The sequence below is a fragment of the Cebus imitator genome, unplaced genomic scaffold (assembly GCF_001604975.1).
Source record: "Cebus imitator isolate Cc_AM_T3 unplaced genomic scaffold, Cebus_imitator-1.0 Scaffold866, whole genome shotgun sequence".
Lineage (NCBI taxonomy): Eukaryota > Metazoa > Chordata > Mammalia > Primates > Cebidae > Cebus > Cebus imitator.
In genome coordinates this window covers 92,420-106,964 of record NW_016108181.1, presented here as the reverse complement: position 1 = coordinate 106,964, position 14,545 = coordinate 92,420, and the positions used below count along the sequence as shown (strand labels likewise).

The 14,545-nt window shown below is 38.2% G+C and overlaps 1 protein-coding gene across 3 annotated transcripts in view; it reads right to left on the bottom strand.

The window, feature by feature from the left end:
- The window catches only part of PRRG1 (proline rich and Gla domain 1), a 93,184-nt gene extending 87,177 nt beyond the window's left edge, over positions 1-6,007 (bottom strand). For 2 of the 3 annotated variants that reach the window (XM_037735644.1, XM_017520706.2), the window contains exon 1: positions 5,889-6,007. The gene's annotated coding sequence lies outside the window, so the exon portion shown is untranslated. Of the gene's footprint in view, positions 1-5,753; positions 5,820-5,888 lie in introns of those variants that run through there. The other variant, XM_037735645.1, reaches the window with a different exon arrangement.
- Positions 6,008-14,545: the final 8,538 nt, after the last annotated feature.

Genomic DNA, 14,545 nt, shown 5'->3' with positions numbered 1-14,545 from the left:
TCACCTCTCTACATATTCCCATTTTCTTGAACTCTAAAAATCTTCAAACTCCAGTCTTTTTCTTCTATTCTCCTTTCACCAACAATTTGCCAACAAAAGTATTTTCTTTTCACTGCTTCCATATTCTGACCACCATTGCTGAAGAAATGGCTCTTAACCAGGGAATTTTTTCATGCCTCAATCCCATGCCCTGAAATCCAGATTTCATGAGTCAATATTGTGGGGAGGGGCACTAAACTTAAGTGTATTGTTTGAAACAGCTCGCTATGACAGTCTGACGCACACACCAGATTAAGAACCATTACCTCTATGTCTAAGCATGGTGGCTTAGTCCTGTCATCTCACCACTTTGGGAGACTGAGATGGGAGGATCATGTGAGCCCAGCAGTTTGAAACCAACCTGGGCAACATAGTGAGACCTCATCTCAAAAATTTTTTTTTTAATTTATAAATTAGCTGGGCATAGTGGCACACACTTGTGGACCCAGCTACTCGGGAAGCTGAAGTGGGAGGACTGCTTGAGCCCAGGAGGTTGAGGCTGCAATGAGCCGTGTTTACACCACTACACTCCAGTCTGGGCATGTGCAAGGCCCTGTCTCAAAAAAAAATCCATTACCTCAAATACCTGTGATGTTTTCCTCCTCATAATAATGATAATGTAATACCAGCTGAGAAGTATAATTAAACCAAAAATCTGCACCTGAAACACACCAAAAACAAAAGAAAACCTTGTGGTCATCAAATGCAAGTATCTTCTGTCAGTCCTATCCTCTCCACATTTTAGAGGACACTCTAAACTCCAGTTGTAAAAGCACTACCAGCTCACAGTGCCCTCTACTCTTTTTTTCTTTTTTGAGATGGAGTCTCGCTCTTATTGCCCAGGCTGGAGTACAATGGCACAATCTCGGCTCATCGCAACCTCCACCTCCCAGGTTCAAGTGATTCTCCTGCCTCAGCCTCCTGAGTAGCTAGGATTACAGGCACCTGCTACCACGCCCAACTAATTTTTTGTATTTTTAGTAGAGACGGGGTTTCACCATGTTGATCAGGCTAGTCTCAAACTCCTGACCTCAGGCGATCCACCCACCTCTGACTCTCAAAGTGCTGGGGTTACAGGTGTGAGCCACTGCGCCTGGCCTTCTACTCTAAATGTTTATAAATTTTTGGTCTTTTGGTCTCCTCTACACCAACTTGTCCGAATGCCATACAGATAAACGCCACTCAGTGTTTTCCCAGGGACAGCAGAATCACCATCATTTATGAACCTACTAGAAATGGAAATTCTTAGACTCTATCCTAGGCATCACAAACTTTGGGTATGGGGTCCAGAAATCTGTGCATCTTGTGATTACTGTACATACTAAAGTTTGAGAACCACTGTGCTAAGCAACCTGTTGGAGATACATGGGAGTAATCTACAAACACAGAACTGGAGCTCAAATAGGGTAGGAAATATCAATACAGCCACATTCTAAAGTTAATTGTTATTGAAATAATGGGAGTTCACAAGAAACAGCAGACATAAATAACAACAGCTAACATTTTTAGAGCATTACTATGTACTAGACATTATGATAAGCCATTAACACTCATGCATCACTTAATGACTGGGATATGGTCTGAGAAATGCCTCTTTAGGGGATTTTGTCATTATGTCAACATTACAGAGTGTAATTACATGTACCTGGATGGTATAGCTTACAATACACCTAGGCAATATGGTATACCTATTATTCCTAGGCTAAAATCCTGTACAGCATGTTACTGTACTGAATAGGCAACTGTAACACAATGATTTTTGTGTATCTAAACACAGAAAAGGTAAGGTAAAAATAGGTATAAAAGATAAAAAATGGTACACCTGTATAGGGCACTTACCATGAATAGAGCTTGCAGGACTGCAAGCTGCTCTGGGTAAGTCAGTGAGTGGGTGGTAAGTGGATGTGAAGGCATAGGACATTCACTTTACACTACTGTAATCTTTATAAACATTCTCCACTTAGGCTACACCAAATGTATACAAAATATAATTCTTCAATAATAAATTAACCTTAGCTTACTGTAACTTTTTTACTCCATAAACTTTTTAATATTTTAGACTTTTTGACTCTTTTGTAATAATACTGAGCTTAAAACCATACACTGGATAGTTGTACAAAAACATTTTCTTTCTTTATATCCTTTTTCTATAAGTATTTATCTATTTAATTTTTCTCACCTTTTAACATTTTTATTAAAAACTAAGACACAAACATACACATTAGCCTAGACCTACACAGGGTCAGGATCATCAACATCACTCTTCCACCTTCTCATCTTGTTCCACTGGAAGGTTTTCAGGGGCAGTAACATGGGTGGAGATCTCTCTCCTATGATAATGCCTTCTTCTTGCCTTCCTGAAGGACCTCCCTGAGGCTGTTTTACAGTTAACTTTAAAATATATATAAGTAGAAAGAATACACTCTAAAATAATAATAAAAAGTATAGTATAGTAAATAAGCCATTAGCATAGTTATTTAGTATCATTATCAAGTGTTATATACTGTAATGCATTGCACTGTGATATTACAAAGGTTACAAAGTCACCAGGCAATAGGAAATTTTCAGCTCCATTATAATCTTATGGGACCACTGTCATGCATGTTGTCCATCATTGACCAAAATGTCATTATGCATCACATCACTGTATACCTGATATTAATGATCAGGTATCATAATTATCATTTTTACAAGTGAGGAAACTAATGCTCAGAAAGAAAAGTTTAAATTCTTGTCTTGCCTTCAATTTTTGATTCCTCCAATTTCCATGCCCTTGACTCTTGTGCATATAGTAAGAAAAAGAGTTTTGCACAGAACGCTAAGAAGACTGTGGACGTGACTGATGTTAACTGGTCAAAGAATTAGAGAAAAAAAAATCAGTAATATGAGAAGGAAGTCTACGTGAGGAAAGTTTTAAGAAGGAAGGTATAATCACAATGGTTGGTTTGGAATATTTTTTCAGTCAGTAGGTCCACAGATGATGTAGAACTTTAAAAAAAGTTTTATGGATGCTGCTCTTCCTCCCTGAGGCTTAAGTTTTAGTCAAAAAAAAAAAAAAAAAAAAAAAAAAAAGGGAAAAAATTAAATAATTTTAAAAAAAAAAAAAAAAAAAAAAAAAAACACAGGGACTAAATTGAAGTGTTTTTGGAAGAATGATTAATGATATTTTAAAAAGTGAAATGGAAAAAAAAGTTCTTTTACATTTAGATGGATAAGGGAGAAATTAAATGAGGATAGAAAAATAAGGGTTACTAATGGTCATAGTTCTCTGTCTGCTTTGCAGGCACTAAAGGCTGGACTAAGCAAGTAGCCAATCCTGACTTATTTTTAAACTAAAGAACCAATTCCATTATTTTATAAAGTAAGTGAGCACTTGCTCACGGTATTTTCTCAAATACGTAAATCCATTCAGGAGAAGAAGGCTGGAGGTGAGGAGCAGGGGGAAGATAATTCCTATTAGGAGCCAGAGGTAACTGGAAGGCCAGTGACCCTGGTGGAGTTAAGAGAGATGTCAAAGACAGGTTGTCAGAAATGGTTAGACCAAGCCTATTAGGGAACTGTAACATGAAGAGACCTGTTAGCTAAAGGCTGAAAATATTTTAAGGTTTAAAAGGAATATAATACAACTGGTTAGGTTACAGCTTTCTTTAGTTATATCACCCTTCAAAGAATACCATCTGGCAACTTGATTCATTTGTAGTACTTCCTAAATTCCAGCAGCAACCTATCTGTGTTTTTCTACAAATAGTTAATTTCAGTAGTCTCAGTATCAGAAATTGGCCTTTTTAAAAATTTCACCTTTTTCTGATCCCTATTTTCCCTTCATCTGTAGTTTTGTACCTCTTTTTAGAAGGATGAACTGTAACTAATATGTGAGGACATATTTCCACACTTAGTGCTTATCCATATTACAAATAATGCTGCTCAAATATCAATTTTAGCATTCCAAATTTCTTGTATTATCCCATGAACTTTATGCAATATAAATTACTATCTTTCTAACAGCATTTGTTAATATCTATCTGTAAGTTAGTTTATTAGGTGCTTACCACATGCCAGGCAGCTCTAGGTATTAGGGTAACAGAAGACTGAGGTTCCAGTAGTAATGGGATGCGAAGGTGTGCAAGTCAGGGTAAGTGAAAAGTTGGTTAGGCTGTCTTGATTGTTTCAATCAAGAGTGGATTATTGGGAGAAATAAGGCAAATGATATCAATTTAACAGAAAAAGGTGCTATTAATTCACTCTGAAGGAGACAGCAAAATTTTTCAAGAAGTTAAGGGCTAAATCTGGAAGGATGGATAGGAGTTCATCCGGCACTAGAAAAGAGAAAAGGCATCCCTAATACTCCCTGCCCCCTCGCCTGCCCCAAATTTGGGAAAATAAAAAAAGAAAGAATAACATAACAACAAAACCAGAAGAAATCCTGTTCACCTCATGCCTAGGTTGGTGCGGGGGTGGGGACTGAGGGGGTAATTGTGTCTTGAAGTATACTTCAGATCGGAAAGTAAATGTTTATAAAACAGGATTCACAATCAAGGGAAAGGGGTGGGGGAGGAAGTTCAGTTTATTGTGTTGTATTAACTTAAAACAAATGAGTAAAAATATCAACATCTATGCTTGGGAACACATATACTATCTTTCATAAAAGTCCCTAAGTTTGAAAATGAAAACATATGGAGTTTTATCCAATATTACAATATTTGCCCTACTGTTTTGTATCCTTAATATTATTTTCAAAGGTTCTAAAGTGAGTCTGCCCAAGATCTTAACAGCACATCCACACACATGCCCAATAATCCACTCTTGATTGAAACGATCAGCAGTAGCCTAACCAACTTTTCACTTACCCTGACTTGCACACCTTCACATCCTTCAAAGTCTAGCTTTATAGTATGACCATCAACAGGAAAATAAATAAGCTCTAAGTTTTGTCACTCCACCTCTTCATCCTTTCATTCAATTATTTTCTCTCAAATCCCATTAGTTTCGCTTTTCTCCTAAAGTGACTCATAGAAAATACATGCACAGCACAATCACAAAAAGTAATGTCTGCAGCCAGAGTCCAAACGCGCACACATTAATTTCCAGTCACATCCCTCTAGGGGCTGTTCCTAACAGTGATCAAATTAAGCGGACCAGGAAGAAGGAAAAAGCTGAAGCAGGAAGATTGTTTTCTTCCATTTCCCCCATGCCGCCTCCCCCTCCCCCACTTCCCATCCCCCAGGGCCGCACCGCGAACGACCTCGCACGCACCCCCTCCCACTGTCACCCGCCACTGCCCACAAAACAGTCATAGCCTTTGTTACAATGTCCATGGGCACAATGGACCAGAAGAGAGATACATTCCCGAGGGTGGGTAAAGGAAAGTCACACGAACGCCACGCCCTCCTTGGCACTAGCCCGGACCGACAGCCCACGGCTTCCAAATCCTTTCCCCTCCAAAGGGGAATGTTTCTAGCAACTCTGCACCAGAGAAAGCAGCGCTAGAGAAAGGGATGAACCTGGGACGTCTCTCAGGGGCACCAAGCAGGGGACTGAACTTGAAGCTGGGACAGCCTCCAGTACCCTTGGCAAGCCTCGCGGTCATGTTCAGCCCTTGTGCGGAGTTCCAGCCTCTGAACCCCATTTCTTCAATTTTTTCTCGTCATTCCCACCCTCACCCGCTCCCGCCACCACGCACTTCGCTCCCCACGCGGCCCTGGCAGGACACCCACAGGCGGCGCCGCTACCAACGCTACCGCACGTCTGACGGGTTTCTCTTCGCAGAACCGAAGTCACACACACACACCCCAATCCCTCCTGGGGCGCTTCCCCTGGATCACGTTCCCCAGCGCGGCCGCCACACTCACAGCGGGTCGCGCTCCGCTACTCGGCGCTCCACGAGCCTCACGTCGCGCCTGCGCGCTCCTGTTTCTGCCGAGCCTAGCAGGAGCCAGGAACCGGGAGCGGACGGGAAGGGAGGTAGAAAGAGGCGGGTGCTGGGCTGGGGCGGGATTAGGAGAGAAGGGGCGGGAACAGGCGGTGGGCGGAGGGTGGGAAAACAGGGGCGGATCCTCCACTACTACTGCTGGGAAGACCCAGTGCTCAGGGCAACCTGCTGGAGCTTTCCATTCTTGGGGTTTATTTACATAACACATACAAAAAAGCCGTCGAGGCTCCTCTGTGCACTCCCACACTCACCGTGGAGAAAGCCTGGCTCGGCGCGGGCTAGGCAGCCCTCGGGCCGCCACGTCTCTACTTTTAGCCATCACGAGTCCCCGCCAGCCTTTTTCTCTTTCCCATATGCATCTCACCACACATTATTCTTTTCCTAGTTGTTTCTCCTCCTCGCTTATTCCTCAGCCCTGATGAAGTGAGAGGCATAGGGATTTACCATCCACAGACCGCCTGTGTAGGGCATCCTAGTTAATATACTTCTTTGCTATGTGTGAGTCCAGATCGTGGTTGGTATTCGACCATTGCCCACTTTCACAGCTCAGATAATTGCACTTTCCTTGAGGAATTTCCCTTTCCACTATTTCCGGACAACTGTTGGTGACAACTATCTGTTTTTCTTAAAAATAAAAAATAAAAAGTCTTGTAAAAATTTACCCAAATATCTTAAGAAAACCCATGGTTGACCCCACTTTTTAGGTAAAGCTATCTTATAACTTTAACCTTACAATTCTACACTATGCAGCCATAAAAAACGATGAGTTCGTGTCCTTTGTAGGGACATGGATGAACCTGGAAACCATCATTCTCAGCAAACTGACACAAGAACAGAAAATCCAACACCGCATGTTCTCACTCATAGGTGGTGTTGAACAACGAGAACACATGGACACAGGGAAGGGAGCATCACACACTGGGGTCTGTAGGGGGGAAGTAGGGGAGGGACCGCAGGTGGTGGGGAGTTGGGGAGAGATAGCATGGGGAGAAATGCCAGATATAGTTGATGGTGAGGAAGGCAGCAAACCACCTTGCCATGTGTGTACCTATGCAACAATCTTGCATGCAAAACCTAAAACGCAATAAAATACCTATTTTTTTAAAAAAAAGAAGAAACATAATAAAAGGTTTATGCTGTTGTGTAAACTTTGACCTAATGCTTGGAGGTTTTCTGGCATTTTGCATCATAAGGAGCCTAGCTTGATTATTATTCCATGCTGCATGCGTGCTTAGTTTTAAGTTGTATGCTTTTCTGTTTACAGTCTGGTCAGCTGTGGCATCTCACATGCCTTCAGATCAGCTATTAAAATAAACACACACCTGAGTGAATCCAAATTGCGCTGTGGGCCTGAAGTGATTTATTCCAAACTAACTTCCCCCTCTTTTTACTTTAATTATGGTGGAATTAAGAAATATTTGTATCATTAAGAATAAAAGAATTGCCACAGGACAACACCAATAGTCTTTCCCAGCAAGTATTTTAACTGTGGTGGGAGCATTTTACGGGAGAGTTTGTAATCGCCCTTAAAGATCTGAACATCCTGAAATTCTTCCACTTAACCATTCTTGTTTTTCATTCATATATTTTACAAATCAGACTTTCTAGAACTCATTTCTGTCTTGCACTTTTCAAATTCGCCTAGGGAGGATGTAGAGAGATACACTGGTAATGTAGACAGAAATTTTTTAGGATGAATAAATCTGTAAGTGTTTGAAAGCAGGACTTTGTCCTATTCATTTCACTATTAATATATTTCACATGCAAGCTCTTAAAAAATTTATTGGGTTAATAAAAGTAAGATTTGCATCTTTAATAGCTGTGCATATGTGGATTTTTTTAACTTTTCACTTGATTATTTTTTTCTTTTTTGTCTAAATTTTTCAGGATATTTTGGTTGAAATGACAAAAACTAGATTAAAGCAGCTTAGGCAAAAAGAGAAAGTTATTGTGTAACTCAAGTTGTGAAAGTGTAGGTCTATGATTGGCCATAGGGTTAAATGGAACCAGCAACAGGAATGCTTCAAATTCCAGCTCAGGCTTTCAATCCAGACAGGGTCATTCTAACAGAACATCTCAAAGTCATGTTCTGTTAGTTTGGAACCATAGCCTCTTACAAGTTGCTCACACCTACCAAGTTGCTATCAGACAGGAAGTATCTCTTCTCTCACTTCCAGTTTTTAAAGCAACAGATAAAGCATCTAATTGGGTAGGATTGAGTATCATAACCACTCCTGAAGAGAAAATGCCTATGTGACACAGGAATGGGACCCCAGTAGAACCACATGGTTAAAGAAAAAAAATAAAGACAAAAATTTCTAAATGAAAACAAACAGTAAGGGAGAGATGCCGTTTTCAGAAGAGACAGGCATTGGACAGGCAAAAAAAAATATGTACACCACAGAACAGCTGTATTTAAGGAATACAGCCTCTTGAAATTATCTTTGACTTCTCTTTCTCTCCTTCTCCCTGCCTTCCCAAATATTCAACTATTAACAAAGCTGGTTAACAGTGTCTATGTATTAGTTTTCTGCGGCTGCTGTACAAAAATTACTACCAACTTCATGGCTTGAAACAACACGAATTTATCTTATGGTCCTGGAGGAAGTCTGACAAGAGTCACACTGCACTAAAATCAAGGTGTCAGCAGAGTTGAGTTCCTTTATGGAAACTTTTTAGGAGAATCTTTTTTCTTGCCTTTTCCACATTCTAGAGACTTCCCACATTCCTTCATTTATGGCCCTATTCCATTTTCAAAGCCAACAATAATATTACTCCGACACACTGACACTTCTGCCTACCTCTTCCACATGTAAGGATCTTTCTGATTATATTGGGCACATTAAGATAATATGAAATAGTCTCCCTATCTGAAAGTCAAATGATTAGCAACCTTAATTATATCTGTAACTTTAATTCCCTTTTGCCATGTAACATATTTTCACAGGTTTTGGGTATTGGCACGTGGATATAATTGGGAAGCATTAATATCCTTACTACAGTCTTACTTTCCATAAAAGTAACAAAGCCTAAGCCACTGGTTTTCAAACTGAAACACTTGTAAAAAAATACTGATATCTGGATTCCAACCCCAGATATTCTTAATTGGCCTGGAGTCCCTTGGTCCCTCTAAACACACATAGCATTAATTGGATCAGGATGGAGCATCTCACCCATTCTGGGCCAGAGAACTTCCCTGGAGATTTAGAATAGTGGCAGAGAATTGGTAATACTAGGTGTCTGAAGCTATAATGTATCAATTTAGGGACTATAGCATCAGGAGAACCTCAGAAAAACAAATCTAGAGTGGATGGAAGAGAGGAGAGAGACAGAAAGAAAGAGGTAGACACAGTGGAGCTGAGCCTGGATCCTCAATGGTTGTCTGCCTCATAGTTACAATGGCATTCTTACCATTGGCTTTTATGGGGAACCACTAAATCCTCATAAGAAAATATCTTGGCCGGGTGCGGTGGCTCATGCCTGTAATCCCAGCGCTTTAGGAGGCCGAGGCAGGTGGATCACGAGGTCAAGAGATCGAGACCATCCTGGTTAACATGGTGAAACCCCGTCTCTACTAAAAATACAAAAAAAAAATCAGCTGGGCATGGTGGCACATGCCTGTAGTCCCAGTTACTCAGGAGGCTGAGGCAGGAGAATTGCTTGAACCCAGGAGGTAGAGGTTGCGGTGAGCCAAGATCGCACCATTGCACTCCAGCCTGGGTAACAAAAGCGAAACTCCATCAAAAAAAAAAAAAAAAAAAAAAAAAAAAAAAAAAATACAAAAAAAAAAAAAAAAAAAAAAAAAAAAAGATATCTTATTTTGCTGAAGCTAGCTCAAGTTACTTTCTCTTGCACAAACCCTAAAATATTCTAATTAGTATAGGATGAGAGCTTAACTTTCCCCAATTACTTTTTTCTGATATGCCTTTTGTTTAATAAATAAGACAGGCTTACCAACCAAACTTTTAGAGGTGTTGGTATTCCAGATCTTCTGTCTACTTCACCAGCATCCTTCTCCCAGTTACCTCATATTATTCCACTCTTCCTTTGTCTTTATAATTACTCAAAGGCCCAGAAGAGGCCTCATAAATTATCTCAGCCTAATCTTCATCCAATAGTCCAAGTCTCTCTTAGTCACACCAGTTAGGTGTAAATCCAGTTCTCTTCTTGACTGATGTCAAGTCAATATTAATGACTTGCAAATCAAATCTCTAGCCCTAATTCTTCTCCTGATTTTCAGATCTCTAGTTAGCTGGCTAATGGATCATTCCCCCTCAAAGTATAAGAAATGAAACTCAATTTCTCTTCCAAAATCTGCCTCCTGCTTGCATTTTCTTTCATTCGTAGTGAAAATACTACGCACCGCACCAAACACATCAGCAGTGGTAAATCACTCATGACCACTTTTTTTCTCTCCTGTTTTCTATTCATTCTACCTCCTACATGTTTCACATATTAATTCATATTTCCTGCCTCACTTCGGATTTATCACCAATCATCTGAGCTACCACATGGTCTCCCAGCTGGCTTCCCTGTCTTTAGTTTCTCCCAAACCCAATCCACCCTTACCAGTTCTGCCAGATAGCTTTATAAACACAAATGTGATCAAGCCACCGTACTACTGAAAGACATTTTATGACTCCTATCCACTATATCACAAAATACAACCTTTTTCCAGCACAATCAAACCTTGTTATCTGGCTGTGTTGCACCTCTGCAAACTCTTTCCCCTACCCATCATATGCACCCTAAGCTGCTAGCTATATTTGCCTTATACTTTCATGTTGTTAGGACTTTTCTGTTCTCTCTCTGGCAGACACGTTCCTACAGATCCAGCTCAAAGACAGTCACTCTGTAGTCTTCCTGGTGCCATTCAAGGCAAAATAAATCAGAGATTTTATACTCTGCTTGCTATCTCTGTACTTGCATCCCCCCTCTTAAGGCTTTTGCCTTAATATATTTATGCCTACATCTTCCTCTACACTGAGAGATCTCTGAGTGGAGAGACAGACGGTGTACATCTAGCATTAATCACAAAGCATGACACATACTGGGTGGGAAAAAATATTGTGAAAAAAAGAAGAACACAAGGAAGAAAGAAGGAGAGTCCATGCTGTCTTCTGCTCATGAATTGCCAATGCTTTTTAAATCCCTTATTACTAATCATTTCACTAACTTCCAATTTAAGTTTATGCCAAACACCTATTTCAAGACTCGTGTCTAAAAATATTGGAGGGCTGCATACCCTGATCGATCCCCTACTTTGATAAATCTTTTCAGACTTTTAATCACTTATGTATTTACTTCATGCTAATAATGTAATTTTAGCCTTTCCTGACTGTCATTGTTCAGCACTTTTATATTTTTAACTCCCATGTGGTTGCTTAACTGCAGGAAAGCAGGGTTTAGTTTTTGTACTTCTTTTGTGTCTTCTCAAGAATTCTTAGTAAACATTCATGTGGTAAGACAGAGTATATGATAAAACCAGGGTAATAAATTTAAAAGGATTGAAATAAAAAGCATGTGTTCTAACTACAATGAAATTAAATTAAAGATATGTACCAGTAACATATATAGAAAATTTTCATGTATTTGGAAACTAAATAACCTAAAAAATCACTTATGCTTTATATACTAGCATACAATTAGAAAATAATTTAAGAACAATGTAAGAACAATTTGATTTATAGTAACATCGGAAACTATAATATGGCTAGAAATAAATTTAATAAAAATATGCAAGACTTCTTTATTATAAACTATAAAACACTGCTGAGACAAATTTATCAAGACCTAACTAAAAATATATATATACCATATTCATGGATGAAAAGTCTCAATATTATTAAGATATCATTTCTCCCAACATTTATTTAAGTGTCAACGCATTACCAATTATAATCCTAGCAGATTTTTAAGGAAATAGAGAAATAACATAAGGCATATAGGAAAATAAAGGCATGTAGACATACAAAGGAAGAACCTAGATTCTGCAAAGTGATTTTGAAAAAGAACAAACTTAAAGGATTTACAATAATTGCCTTTTAAGATCTGCTATAACAAGATGGCAATCAAGGCACTGTAACATAAAAATGAATAAATATATCAATAGAGTTGAATAGAGAGACTAGAAATGTCTCTCCACTTATATGTTCATTTGATTTTTTTCACAAATTAGTCAAGACAACCCTGGGGACAGAAAAGTCTTTTCCATGAATAGTGCTGGAACAACCAGTTATCCATATGCAAGGAAATGAAACTCAATTCCTGCCTCATATTTGAGATGGAACAATGTAATGTAAAAAGTAAAACTATAATTTTTTATATGAAAACATAGACTACCTTTGTGATTTGGAGATAGACAAAAGTTTCTTAGAACAAAGAAAGCCATAATTGTAAATAAAAAATAATGAAAAATTAAACGTCATAAAAATTCAATACATTTGCTCATCAAAATACACCATTAAGAAAATTAATAAACAAGCCTCAGGCTGGGAGAAAAATTTGCAAAACATTATATCTCATAAAATACTGGTATCAAAATACATACAAAATCTTTGCAATTCAACAATAAATAAATAGAAAATGAACAAAAACATTGATAGAACATTCAGAAGGGAGAAGATGCAGCCAATGAATATATGAAAATGTGTCCAACATCATCAGTCATAAGGGAAATCCAAAATAAAACCACAATTAGCTAATATAGCACACTCACCAGTTTGGCTAAACTTGAAAAGACTAACACCTGCAAATATTTGGGAAACTATGGAGTGATTGGAACATTTATATGTTGTTGGTGGAAGTGAAACATCAATTACTTTGAAGAAAGATCTGAAATTGTTTTTCCAAAATAGCACAAATACCTACTTTATAATCTAGCAATTCCCCTTATCAGTATTTACTCAAGAAAAATGCATACAAATGTATACAAAAAATTACTAGTACAAAAAGGCTCATAGCAGCTTTATTTATATTAGGCAATGATCTAGAAGACAGTGGATTAAAAAAAACAGATATCTTTACACAAAGAGATACTATTCAGAAAAAAAAGAAACGAACTAGTGAAATAAGTAATAATGTGGATGTGTCTGAAAATAAATGTTGAGTGAATAAAGCCTTACATGAAAGAATGTGTGTTGTTCTATTAATAGAAATTTCTAAAGCAAGCAAAACTCACCTATAGTGAGGAAAAAAGAGGGGTATTTTCCTGTGGCGTGTTGGGAGATTGGCTGGGATGTAATATAAAGCCTTGAGATAACTTTCTGGGATATTACCAATATTCTTTATTTTGGTTATACAGATTTGTGCATTTGTAGAAACTCATTGAATGATACACTCAAGGCATGCAGTATTTTGTGTGAAAATTTTATCTTAAGTGAAAAACACACACATATAAATACGAGGTGGGTAGATTGCTTGAGGCCAGGAGTTTAAGACCAGCTTGGGCAACATGGTGAAACCTCATCTCTACAAACAATACAAAAATTAGCCAGGTGTGGTGGTGTGCACCTGTAGTCCCAGCTACTCAGGAGTCTGAGGTGGGAGGATCACTTGACCCCTGGAGACAGAGGTTACAGTGAGCCAGATTACACCACTGAGCTCCAACCTGGGTGACAAAGTGAAACCCTGTAAAAACAAAAAATGAAAAACAAAACAAAAAACCATCATATGCATACAAATAAATATATTTATTCTTTTGTCCCTCAGTATCAACAAAGATTGTTTCTAGGACCCCTGCAGATATCAAAATCTCCCCATGATCAAGTTCCTCTGTTTACCATGTGGAACCTGCAGATATGAAAAGATCGGCCTTTCCATGCCTGGTAATTACTGAATTTTTTGATGCATGGTTGGTTGAATTCATAGATGCAGAATCCATGGATACACAGGGAAGATTGTATTAAACTGTAGTTAATTCTTAGGTATTTTAAGATAAATGTACTGATTTATCAACCTACTTTCAGATGCATTAAAAATAAGTTGAACTGATGCAAAGATAGAGAAATGGATAGATGGATGGGAAAATATGATAAAACAAGTGAAGTTAAGTGCTATTTGTAGAATATAGGTGGTGAGTGTGTACTATACAATTCTTCCCACTTCTCTGTCTGTTTGAAAAATTTTATAGTAAAATGTTGGAAAAAATACTGAACAAAATGTGGTGTACTTAGGAAACGTTAAATAAATGAACTTTTTTGCTATCCATATTTACTACATCTCATCGGAATGCAGGGAACGTCTTTTGGCTACAGAATACAGAAGTTAGTTACATGATAACTATGACCATCATTTAAGTAGTGATTAAATTTTTTAAATCTTTAGATTATTCAGGGGACAAATATTCACATATCTTAAAATATCTTTAAGTAAATTTGAAATTCCAGTATATATCTGTAGAATCAATCTTTCTGTGCACATGTCTCTGTAAAAATATTTGTGAGAGAATATCTCTGGTTTGCTGTTACAATGAATAATCAGAGTATGGCTTTTCATTTCTAATGTCCATGGCTCATTTTGATTACAGCTTTCATTATATCATAGAGTAATACAAAGCCATAGCCTATCATCCTGAAT